This window comes from Ursus arctos, unplaced genomic scaffold (genome assembly GCF_023065955.2).
Source record: "Ursus arctos isolate Adak ecotype North America unplaced genomic scaffold, UrsArc2.0 scaffold_26, whole genome shotgun sequence".
Lineage (NCBI taxonomy): Eukaryota > Metazoa > Chordata > Mammalia > Carnivora > Ursidae > Ursus > Ursus arctos.
Genome location: NW_026622941.1, coordinates 34,191,640 through 34,204,991, shown reverse-complemented (window position 1 = coordinate 34,204,991; position 13,352 = coordinate 34,191,640). Strand labels below are relative to the sequence as shown.

Genomic DNA, 13,352 nt, shown 5'->3' with positions numbered 1-13,352 from the left:
TGGCACTGTTAACTTCACAGCAGGCTGACTCTACTTGGCTCATGTTTCAAACACAATAGAAAAGCAGGTTCACACTGGCGTTAGCATACAAAAGTCAGGTCACTTTGGAAAACGTTTAATAAAAAAGCAAAGTGCATACAGAGATTTACAACAATTTTAAAGACAAAAAAAAAGTTGGTTCTATTATGGGGTCCCAACCATAAACGCAAAAGTCTATGATAAACAGGGCCTCGATGAGCTGTGTATAAATACTTAAGGTACGGTTATAGTGAAAGTCGAGTTCATTTGAAATCTTCAAAAAAAAAAAAATTAAAATGTTCCTGCTAATCCTTAAATGGGCTGGATATAGTCAACATTTCTGTTACATACACAGGTTTAACCATTTGTTGTCCAATCACAGCAGCTGCTCCTTACCATTTATCACAAGGACTTTAACTGGCGGTCTTCTTCAACTTCTACTCCTTCTCGACCATTCTCAACAATTCCCTTTCTAGTGATTTTTCTGCCATTAACAATGTTAGTAGAAGGTGATATAAATTTGAAGTTATACATCCCACTGCCACCAAAGGCCATGGAAGAAAATGAAGTGAGGCCCCTTTGGCCTGGTGAACCAAAGGAAGTAGATCTTGCATAATGAAGAAACTCCTTCTCCAAAAGATGGAAATCCACTGAAGGCAGAGAAAAACCCCTCCTCGGCACCTGCTCCTGCAAGGACGCCTTTGATTGCGCCCCAAAAAAGTACTCAAATGGGTCTTTGAAGAAGCCGAATGAAAACGGGTCCCTTCCACCAAAAAATGCCCTGAGGACGTGGTCTGGGTTGGGGAAGACAAAGGCTAACTCAAAGGGACTGTCAGAATGACCCACCTCCACCTCCACTGAATCCTTCTTTGACGTATGTATCACAGATGTCCCGATTTTAGCATCTGATTGCACGTCGCACGCCTCAGCTACTTTTTGGGTTTTCTCTCCACTTCTTGTTTATTCTCAGGATGCCACTTCAGTGCCAGTTTCTGATACGCCTTTTTAATACGCTCGCCCGAGGCACGTCGCTGTCCGCCTCAACTGCAGAGCGATCCAGCAGGTTTAACAGGCTGCCGACGAGTCTGAGGACGGAGCCGTGGGGGGCAAGAGCTGCCGGGGGCAGGGGCCCTGGGGGAGGGTGGACACGGGGCGGGGGGAGCGGATAGGACTAGGAACCTCGAGGAGGGGGAGGGGACCAGAGGTGCGGCCGACCTGTCCCCTCGGCTTCCCAAGGGGCCGCTGGCCGCTCTGGCGGCGGCTTCTCACGTTCTCCATTCTCTCCCTTCTCCGACAAACAAGCAGAAAAGTAGGTTGTAACTTTCTTATTCATCCCATTCCAAAGAAATAGATGCTTCTCCAATGAACCCACATTTAACTCCATTTTTAGGAAAAAACTTTTCAAGTAAAAACTTTCGTACACGTCTATTCCATCATCTTTTTTAGTTTGCTGGGTCGTGTTTCCAGAAAATGAGGAATATTGGAAGACGTCCCAGAAAGACTGGGGCAGGGCCACTATACGTCATGAATTTTCACATAGAATTCTACTTTCAAATAGTTTTATTTTCAGCTTTTTAGTCTGGAAAATGTTATTTTCTGAGGCGTGTAACTAAGATCTCCAAACAATACCACAATGGGAGATGCATCTTTGATCTGTTTGCAGGTGGGGCCGTTAACCTCAATGTTAAAAAATATAAATATACATACATTATAAAATATATAAAATTATATATATTATATATACAATATAATATAATAATATTTTATATATATATATATATACATACGACCACTTACCTAAGGCTGGGATGAAAATTATACCCACACAAATTTTACTGTGTAAAAGAATTGAAATAACAGGAGTGTGGGGGAAAAGGTCAGTATGAGTATATAGGAATTTTGTACAGCACAGTGGCCTCTGAGTCCTACAAAACTGGGTTCATAGCTCTTACTGGGCCATTTTCTAGCTGTGTCAACTTGGGCTAGGTACTTAACCCCTGAAAAGCCTCAACATCCTCATCAGTAAAAAGGGCTATAAATTAACAGGAGGATTAAATGAGATAATCCATGTACAGGACTTCACAGACTGCCTGACACATAGGAAGCACTCCGTAAACACGTCATCGTTTCTGAGACACGGCCGTCTGTTCTACAGGCTGCTTGTTATGAATATGTACCCAATGGAGAGATGGCAACCCCTATGAATTACATAATGATTTTCAGTGGCAAATAAAGTGCTAATGCCCTCTATATACCACAGTCTGACCTTGAGAGTATTTTCCAGACTCTGGTGAAAGTCACAGGAGCTCAGGTCTGCAGTCACAAAAGGAATGTAGGCTCTTAAAAGCTTACAACAGACCGCAGATACGGGGCAGTTAACTTATCAAGAGGAAATGGGCTCTGGTTTTCTTTGCAGGCCTCAGATCCAGGAGCTGCAAAGTTGAGTCACCAGCTTGCTATCTGACCCCAGGCCAGCCACTTAACCTCTCCCTGACCCCATTTCCTTACTTAAAATCAACTCTCTGCTCATGTTCCGTTCAAGTCATTATCTCTACCCACAAAAATGGGTTGTGAGTAAGGTGTCCCGAAGATTTTGAAAATTAATTATTCAGTAAATTGGGTTTACAAAATAGAACTGTGAAAGGTTGGGAAATGAAAAAGTCCAGCTCTGCTTTTTGGTGTTTTGGTATTATTTTAAGAGTTCTCTTCCTGGAACAAAATCACCAACCCAGACAATAGGCTTTGTCTGACACTGTGACCCTAGTTGCTGATGAAGCTTTCTTGTGTTGGTATTTCTAGGAGTGACAGAATGGAAGAGAACAGGAGCCCCTTTGTCAGAAGGTAGTCAAGAGGGAAATAAATTTTCATTATTTAAAGAGAATTTAGGACAAGCGAGGCAGTGTCATTTGTTAAAGAACCAGACCAGCAGCTTGGATTATTGGGTTTTACACTCAGCCTCTGTCTCTCAACTTAACCTAGGACAATTTAAACACCTATGGGTAACCATAGGAGTAGTCCCTGAACTAATAAGCTGTCCCAGCTACCAACTTACACAAAATAAATGTACATCCACACCCCTCAGTACTCACTGAGACGAATGTCTCACCTTCCTGGGGTCTACTGTGAACACCTTGAATACAAAGGTCTGTTATGTTTGGTTTTTTTGTCCTCGCTCACACAATGACTAGTCCCAGAAATATTGCTGACAAAAAAGGTGATGAGGAAAAGTGTCTAAAGTGTCAAATCTAAAAGTAACTGAAGTTTACCCTCTTTGTCAGAGTTTTTTAAACATCAACCATCTTCCCAAAAAAAAGTCTGAAATATTCTACACCTTTTCCTGCCTTCTCGCTGACTTGACGTCAGCCATATCACCATTAATTGACTTCCTGGCCTATAATAATTTTTTTTTCTGTTTCCTTACTTGCTAACAGAAGCAGCCCTTCCTGCTTCTAATTTGGTCCTTTTAAGCTACTGAGAAATCAAATTAACAAGGCGTATCAGTTCAAGTTAGATTCAGCTGTGAGTAACAGAAACCCAACTGTAGTAGCTTAAATGCAAGAGGCATATTTGCTTGTGTAAAGAAGTGTAGAGGGAAGCAGGGCACCTGGGTGGCTCAGTCCAGGAGACATCTGCCTCTTGATTAAGGCTCCGGTTATGATCTCAGGGTCATGAGATTGAGCCCCGTGTCAGGCTCCACAGTGAGTGTGGAGCCTACTCAAGATTCTCTTTCTCTCTCCCTCGCTGCCCCCTCATCTTGCTCACGCTCTCTGTCGTGTCTCTCTCTCTCTCTCTCTCTCGAAGAAGAAGAAGAAGAAGAAGAAGAAGAAGAGAGTAAATGTAAGCAATCCACGTAGGGGGATTCTAGACCACCTTCTGAGGCCTTTTGTCTTTGCTCTGCTCTATGTGACTTGTCATAGTCTAAGAAAGCTTTTGGAGCTCTAACCTGTACCGATCCCTTGCAAGCAGCAGAAAGAAGGAAGGAAAGAATAACAAAAAGGTACAACTCTCCTCTTTCTACCGAATTGTCCTGAAAGTCCTACCAACATTTTTATGACATTTTATGCACTAAAACTTAGCCACACTGACTCCACCTACCTAAAAAGGGAAGCACAATTCTCCAAACCAGTATATTACATATATATTCAAAGACTCTAAAGGCTGTTTGTTTACTTTATTATTTCCCTGTTCTCAAGATGTAGAGATTACTAGAAATCTTGCCTTTTGATAAGCAGCAATTTTCCTCACTTATCAGGAATGGAGTGTTACAAATAGGGTGTTATCTCTATGTGCCAGTGCTGGGTGACATTTGGAAAGCAGACAAGATCTCATCTTTGTAGATTCTAAGGCCATGTTTTACAATGTCTTAAAATCCATGCCTTCTTTTAAAAACATAAAAATCATATGCCTTCCCTTATTGTTATTAGAAAAAATTAAATTAGTTATTATGATTCAATCTTTGCAAACACTCACATACATCAGTGGAGATTCTGAATTCACACCTGCCACATTACCACCACCTGCTTTGAGAATCACTATTCAAAGACAATGTCAAGCAAAAGATAGACACAAAGTGTTGGTAGATGGCTTCACAAGAGGCTTGGGATGAAGGCAGTCATGTCTCTGGATCCAGGTCTGATTATTTGGCTTGCTGATTTATTGGCCACCAAATTGGAGAGGTAAACTGGAGATCTGGTCCAAATTAACTATAGTACTTCATGGACTAAAACAGAGACATGAAGGCTAACAAGACCACTAAGTAGATAATGCACTTCAACCAAATGCAAGGAGATATCATATTTAATGGAGAAGAGGATTGTGAGAAAGCTTATTTAGAGCTTCCAAGTACATGAAGATGGCTTCTTGCATTTCGGGGACCCGGTAACTCATTGAATGAATGAATGAATGAATGAATGAATGGGCAATGTATGCTGGTAGGCACAGACCAGGAAATGAGGAGAATGGGGTGGTCAGATGAAAGGAACATCAAATAGTTTGGTGGTTTCCAACCAATAAACAGAAGATCCCAGAGGGGACCTAGTCACTATTGCAAATATCTTCAACCCCTTTTGTGCAATAAGCAATAATCACATTTCTGTAGATTGAAAAGGAAAAGTATAATCACCTTGGTGATGGGTGGTACAGTGTGCCGGAGTATACCCTAGAGTCCACAAAGCTACTACAAGGAGATTTCACAAAAGAAAATCTTCTCAATCTCCCAAATGCTTAGAATCTGGTAGGGAAAGGACAGCTTCAGGTTTCTAACTCTGTGGAGCATTTCCTGTGTATAATGCTTCCCAAAGGTTTCCACCAAAATAGCCCTTGAAGACTGAGAAGAGAGGTTACCGGAGCCTGGAAGGTTTTCTAGCGCAACCCAAAGAACTCCCCAGCATCACGCCTGGAACTTCTTTGAAGTTGCCCCTTAAACATGCATGTAAATTGTATTCTAGCCAATAGATAGAATTTGTTTTCATTTTCTAATTTTCACCGACATTCAAGCATGATTGCCATATTCTCCATCTTATTATATCCTCCATGCCTCCTAATATCCTGAGAGTACACATAGCTCATTTTAAAAACTGAAAATCTGACCTGCAAATGACCCACGGGGTTACTGTGCTTAACCTTGCTTGAATGTTTTCATGTGCCACTTAGATAATTTTTAATGGGGTTAAAAACTGCTCAGCCCTTGGGTATTTCTAAATTATATTCTGCCATCACTTTTAGCTGGGTCTCCCCTCACTTCACCAGCCGAGGGTGGAAAGAGGGGAGATTGTAAGCTGTCAGATGATAGTAATCACCCACACAAAGGGAATGGAGAAAGGGATTTTATGGAATAGCATCTCTGAAAGATCACGGACATGAAACCGGAACTATGTTTTTCAAACGCAAGTAACGTAGGAACTTCTTTCAGAGGAAAATTACACATAATTTTAAGTGCAGACCTAACCATTTTGACTTCAATGGCCTCTATCAGAAAGCTACGAAAGTAAACAAGAATAGCATAAAACTCCGCATTAAGTACTTCTGTGAGTGTTCTTATACAATTACATAATCAGAATAAATGTGCATGTTAAGTAAAGGCAGAACCAACAAATTAACAGTTTTAATTTTATGTAACCTATGATGTTGTTTAGAAAATAAATCTTTCAGTGTGAATAAGATTCTGTTTATTACATTTGATTTTTTTTTTAGTAACTGTAAGTAAAAACTTCAGCACAGAAGTTGTGGAATGTTCGTTATAAATTAGTCATCCAGATGCCCAAGAATGTGCTTCACATTTTTGTAATTATCACCAAAGTGAATGAAAAAAATATTTTTTAAAGAATTCTGCATTATCTTTTTTAGAAAGGTTTATTTATTTATTTGACAGAAAGAGCATAGCAGAGGGAGAAGGAGGGAGAGGGAGAGGGAGAAGCAGGCTCCACACTGAGCAGGGAGCCCAATGTGGGGCTCGATCCCAGGACCCCGGGATCATGACCTGAGCTGAAAGTAGACGCTTAACCGACTGAGCCACCCAGGCACCCGAATGAAAAATATTTTGATTATTGTAGAAAATACCCAGCCTTCTAAGAGTACATCCATAGACTACCACTCTTCCTTTTTTTTTCTTTTTTCATTTTTGAAAACTTTTATTTTTTATTATGTTATGTTAGTCACCATACAGTACATCCTTAGTTTTTCTGATGTAGTGTTCCATGATTCATTATTTGTGTATAACACCCAGTGCTCCATGCAGTACGTGCCCTCCTTAATACCCATCACCGGCCTATCCCAATCCTCCATGCCCCTCACCTCTGAAGCCCTCAGTTTGTTTCCCAGACTACCACCCTTCCATGCCAAATTTAGATGCATTCATCTAATGCAAAGAATAAAGAGATACAAATATGATGAGAGTTCTTAGCATGCTTCATTGTTCTATCTGTTTCTGTGCCTATCTCCAGCACTAAAGAGAGTGTTCCAAAAAGAAATGCGCGGTCTGGCTCTTTAGTGCTTTCCTAGGTCCTAGTACAGTGCCTGGCACATAGAAGGCCCTAAAAATATGTTTATTGAGTCAATGAATGCAGAATTTCCTAGAATTCTACAAAAGGGTTTCAAACTAGGTGCTGATCCACAGAAGAAAGAAAAACTGTGCTACAAGTCAATAGAAGATATGCAGTGATAAAACTTCGGTTATCGTTAATAGGCTCATCCCTCCCTGGGAGGATAATCACAATAGCTGATGGGATGCAGAGGTCTGGAAAATGACTGGAGTTAATCACGCTACCAAAAGCTTTGGAGGATATTGTGGTCCTGAACCCTGAGGTTACCTGTGATGTGGTTGGTTTATATTTTATTTTCTTAAAAGGCTTTTTCTAGAACCCAAGGAGATAAATAGGTATGTTTGCTAAATAATTTTCAATTTATGTCAACATCAAACTCAAAAGGGAGATGGAACCAGTCATTTAAATCCATCTTTTAAGTATTAATAACATAATTGTGAAATATGATGATCATATGATACTAATTTCATTTTCCTGCCACTTGAAGAGAAGCTGGGAAAGGCATTCATTAATGAACCAGGATAGCTAAATTTCATTTCTTTTCTTTTTTTCCTTTTTTTTGGGGGGGGGTTCCTAAATTTCTTGAACATAAAAATAATCTTATATATTCCTAGGTATGAATTATAAAAGTAAGTAAGTGAAATGAAAAAAAATCTTCTTCTAAAAAAGGCAGAAGATAAGTTTTGGTGTGCACAGAAAAAATCAGATTTCAATGTGTAATTTCCAATCTTTTCCCCCACTCCTAAGAAGATAAACAGAAATATTTTCTCTCTGCAAAAGGCCTAACAACTGACAACGCTACTTGTTTTATCCATCCTAAGGGACAGGTGTGACAAGAAAGACGGATCATATGGTCTGGTAAGAATGGAGGAAATTACATAAAAACACTTTCTCTGTGTAATTTAAGATACAAAGGAAAATTTGTTTTAACGAGAAGCTTTCCATATTGAGAGTTTATACCTTAAATATTACTTTCTCTTCATGTTTACTTGCTCAGACTCCCTTTTTTAATCTTAAAATATAACCTAATTACAATGGTAGGTTTTTGAAGTGGAAATAAGTGGAAATTCATAGCTCTAGAATGGGATCTATAAACAATGTGTTTTTTGTGTTTTTTTTTAATTCAATTTAATTAACATATAGTGTATTATTAGTTTCAGAGGTAGAATTTAGTGATTCATCAGTTGCATATAACACCCAGTGCTCATTACATCAAGTGCCCTCCTAAATGCCCATCACCCAGTTATCTCATCCTCCCACCCAACTCCCCTCCAGCAACCCTCAGTTTGTTCCCTGTAGTTAAGAGTCTCTTATGGTTTGCCTCCCTCTCAGTTTTCATCTTATTTTATGTTTCCTTCCTTTCCCCAATGTTCATCTGTTTTTTCCTTAAATTCCACCTATGATTGAAATCATATGGTATTTGTCTTTCTCTGACTTATTTCACTTAGCATTATATATTCCAGTTCCATCTATGTCATTGCAAATGGCAAGATTTCATTCTTTTTCATGGCTGAGTAATATTTCACTGTATACCATTCATCTGTTGATGGACATCTGGGCTCTTTCCATAGTTTGGCTATTGTGAACATTGCTGCTATAAACATTGGGGTGCATGTTCCCCTTCAAATCACTATGTTTGTATCCTTTGGATGAGTACCCTGTAGTACAATTGCTGGGTTGTAAGGTAGCTCTATTTTTCACTCTTTGAGGAACCTCCATTCTGTTTTCCAGAGTGGCTACACCAGTTTGCATTCCCACCAACAGTGTAAGAGGGTTCCCCTTTCTCTGCATCCTCTCCAACATCTGTTGTTTCCTGAGTTGTTACTTTTAGCCATTCTGACCAACATGGGGTGGTACCTCATTGTGATTTTGATTTGTATTTGTCTGATGCTGAGTGATGTTGAGCATTTTTTTCATGTGTCTGTTGGCCATTTGTATGTCTTCTTTGGAGAAATGTCTGTTCATGTCTTCTGCCCATTTCTTGACTGGATTATTTGTTTTTCGGGTGTTGAGTTTGATAAGTTCTTTATAGATTTTGGATACTGTAAACATAATTTTTTTTTTTTGCTGGGTTGCTACTTGACCAATCAAAAATTGTTTGGGGTCCTTACCATGTGACTGACATGTTCTTATCTAAGTATTCCTTGATTCCAAAATTTTTACTTTTAATTTAACACTTTAATACAGTATTACTTGTAAGTTCCCTCACATCCTTGAAGGAATAATGTGGTGGGTGGGTGGATGGATGACGGATGAAGGCATGCACAGATGGATGGGAGGACAGATAGACAGATGGGTAGATGGATATACAGAGAAAGAAATAAAATGCTATTAGCACATGACCAGTAAAGATTGTAAGACAACTTATAAAAAAGCACAAAAATGTGCAATACAGATTCTGGTGCTGCAGAAATTCAGGAGAGCTGATAATTGATGAGATTGATAGAAAAATGTTTTATGTCTTTTAGTCTCACACACTCCAGAAAACTCCACCACCACATGGGACACCCAGATGTTTCTTCTTTCTGTTAAGGCTACACTCACAGCTGGGAGAAAATCACATGGTGTGTCTCCCTTCCTCTCAGCAAAGTTTCCAGCTTTTATAGCTTTCTTGTTGGTCTCTAGTCTTCTTCCCTCTCACTCTCAGAAGACTGCATCTCCTACTTGCCAGAGAAATGTGTAGAAATCAGATACGAATTTCCTCAATCTCTTTGTTCTCAAATCCAGTGAATATATTTTGGCCCTGGGCTTGCTTGACCTCTCTGAGGCCTCTGACATTGACCAAGGCTTTTCTCTTGTTGAAACATTCCCTTCTTGGCAACCATGAAGTTCCCCTCAACTGAATTCTCTAACCTGTCTGGCTCTTCCTCCTCAGGTCCTTTCATGGGTTCTTCTTTGTGAGTTTAGGGTTGTTATTTGTTTTAGTTAGCAATGGCTGCGATAATGGTGCCTAACAAGAAGCCATTCTCAAACTCAGGTGCTTACAGTGACAAGCATTTATTTTCACCCTCTCAAGTCTGCAGCTGAACTGCAGTTCAGTCAAACTAGGGTGGGCTCTCTACTTCAGACCCTGTGTCAGCTGGACTTGACTCCGGGTTGCAAGTCAGGCTCAACCTGGAGGCCAGTCTGCCTGCTTGTATTCTGGGACCTGTCTGAAGGGACAGTGGCGACAGAGGACATGTTTCTCTCACAGAAGATCACCAGAACATAAGAGGGAAGCCCAATGGCACACATACATTTTAACTATCTGCTTGTATCATGTCCACTAGCATTCTATTAGCCAAAGCAAGTCATAGAGTCCCGCCCAATGTCAAGGTATGGGTGCTTCATTCATCCTCCATGAACCTAGTGCAAGGATGTGGATATATAATGGAATTACCAGGAAGTAAGTAATTTAGAATAATCATTCAATTTTGTTTCCCAGGGTTCTTTCCTCATCCCCTTTCCCTTCTCATCTCTTCTTGGGTTCTTACCCATACTCATTACATGTTAACAATCCCCTCCATAATCTATAGCTTCAATCCCGATTTTCCTGCCAATCTCCAGATCTATATAACTAGCTGCCAAATCTCGGGTTGGAATTACCACAGGCCTCTGAAATGCAAGATAAAAGGAAAACTTGGGGCGCCTGGGTGGCGCAGCGGTTGAGCGTCTGCCTTCGGCTCAGGGCGTGATCCCGGTGTTATGGGATCGAGCCCCACATCAGGCTCCTCCGCTGTGAGCCTGCTTCTTCCTCTCCCACTCCCCCTGCCTGTGTTCCCTCTCTCACTGGCTGTCTCTATCTCTGTCGAATCAATAAATAAAATCTTTAAAAAAAAAAAAAAGATAAAAGGAAAACTTAAGGAAGTCTTATCTTTCTATAGGTAAAAAACCCACATTGTGGCTCCTTATTAATTAATATTTAGTGCAGAGTTATGATGTATCAAGCACTGTTCTCAGGACAGGAGATAGAGCAATGAAGAAGAAGAGGAGGAAAGAAGAGGAGGAGCATGGGGTGGAGGAGGAGAAGGAGGAAGAAGGACAGGACAGGAGAAGGAGAAGAAGAGTGCTACCCTCACGTTGCTTACATTCCACAGGCTTGTTAAATAATTCTAAATCTTTAGGTATCAGTTAGGGTTGCATCACTGTATCACCACAAATAATATAGAAAACAGATTTATGATAGGGGTAGGACCATATGTGACTGTGGGAGTAGTCTCTGCAGGCCGGGGGAGGAGTCTATATAGGTTGTTTTCTCTGTGACTAGGGTCGATCCAGTATAGCTAATTCACTTGAGGTCAGCCAGACTGGCAATAGGGAGGGAAAGCTGAATCAGAAACCATGAGGATGAACTGGGACCTATGTCTGCCTCACATCTAAACCTCGGTGCCTTAGGTGACCTGCTGACAATTGGGAGATTGCCCTTCCCCGTGGAGTGCACATTCACTTGGCTTAGCCCTGGGGGGGAAGCCGATGGAGGGAACCTGGTGAGAGTTAAAGCCATGGACCTGGAAGCTACCCTGCACCAACTGCACGAGCCAGCAGACCTGCAACTATGTGGGTGGGTTGCTACAGTGGCTGTTGCCCACACCGACCTGCAGAACTCAATATGGCTGCAACTTCACTTTCCAGGTCTTGCCCAGAATGTCTCCTGTGGCCAGTACTAACCAAAAATCATCCAGGGAAGAGAATTCTGGGAAACATAGTTCCAGAGTAAATAAGTTGACACAGAATAAAGCCATCATAGTTTGTTAAAATGTATATATTTTATATATATGTATGTAAATAATAAATATATATACATCACATAAATATATATGTATATATATGACTTCGGTGTGACCTGAGTGGTGCGTAGAATTTGTATAATCCTAGAGGTGAGACGATTCACCCAAAAGGCAAAGATCAGTATAATGGTTTATCGCGGTAAATGGTTTGGTCAAGCCTCAGTGGTTTTTCTTTCAGAAAAATGTGATTGATAATATACTTACCTGCTTAGGAACCTTATAAACATTTGATGGAACCTGATCGGAAAATGCTAGTAAATCAATATACAAATCCCAAGTGTTAGGTACGTTTAATTATTTGAAAGAAAGATATGACATAGAGACAAGAGAATGTGTTCTTTACAAGTCCGAGAACTTCCGGCCACACAGGAGCTATTTACTCTTCCAGCAGAGTAATTTACGGGGGGCCTAAAAAAGTAAATGCACCAACCCCATGACTAGCTCACATGCAGGTAGTAATTTACTCTCCTGGAAGCATCTGGCTCATCACTTTTACTATAGTTTTCACACATACTCTGAAGAAGGCGTCAATCACTTGACTATCTGGGTACAATTGACATAATTTAAAACAGATGTCGCATCTCAATATTGGAAAGAAGGCTCTGCTTGGAGAACTGCTGAAGGGGCCGGGAAGCGCATGCGCCCGGCAGGCCCGGGAGCAGAGCGCATGGGCACAAACGCTGCTAGGCAAGGGTTTGAAGTAGAAGCCGACCTACAGTACACAAACATCCACTTTCTTTGCCCTTTGTCCCTTTGCTCGCTCTCTCTCATTGTCTACTCATCACGCTCCCTGGATCTAAGGAAAGAAGCCAGTAAACTAATTCACACTAAGGTGTAAAACCCTGATAAGACAGCTATGGGATATTAACAAGGTCAGAAGCCAAGGAAAAACATCCAAACGATGAGATTGGAGGGAATCTTGAGCCAATAAGGGAGGATATAAACCTTCAGATTCCCTCACATTAATCCCTCCGCCCACTTAGAGCGTGCCTTATGCCCTATTACGGCAGACTCACAGATGGTAAGAATGAGGACTGTTTGTATTCAGCACTAGTGCTTCCCCCCAGACTCCAGATGTAGGGGAAACCTCAGCCCACCTTTTGTGCTTGTTTCTTATGAGCAATTTAGGTGCTCTAACTCATAACAGGCCAGCACTATCCCTTCCTGTATGCTGCTTTCTCTACTGACTGAAACTCAGAAGCAGTATGCTCAAAATTCTTTCTCGATATTTATTTCTCTCACTACTAAATTCTGTTTCCAAAACTCATACGTAGGACAGGTGGAGAGAGAGAGAGAGAGAGTGAGAGACCTATCATAACATGGAAATGTGAATTTTCAAAACAAGAGAACAAAAGGAAATGGGAAATGAAATACAAAGTAGCCTGAAAAGATTTCCTTTCTTGAGATTGGAAAGGCTTTCAAACTAATATTTGAGTTGACACACTGTACATACAGTACTGTACTTGCAGCCCTCTAGATTCCTAAAGAAGCATCCTTAATGGTCTAGTCTTGAATTATCCTACCCTGT

At 40.8% G+C, this 13,352-nt stretch overlaps 1 pseudogene; it reads right to left on the bottom strand.

Annotated features, from left to right (window-relative positions):
* Window positions 1–361: 361 nt before the first annotated feature.
* On the bottom strand, window positions 362–1,296 carry LOC113257487 (dnaJ homolog subfamily B member 6-like; annotated as a pseudogene).
* Window positions 1,297–13,352: the final 12,056 nt, after the last annotated feature.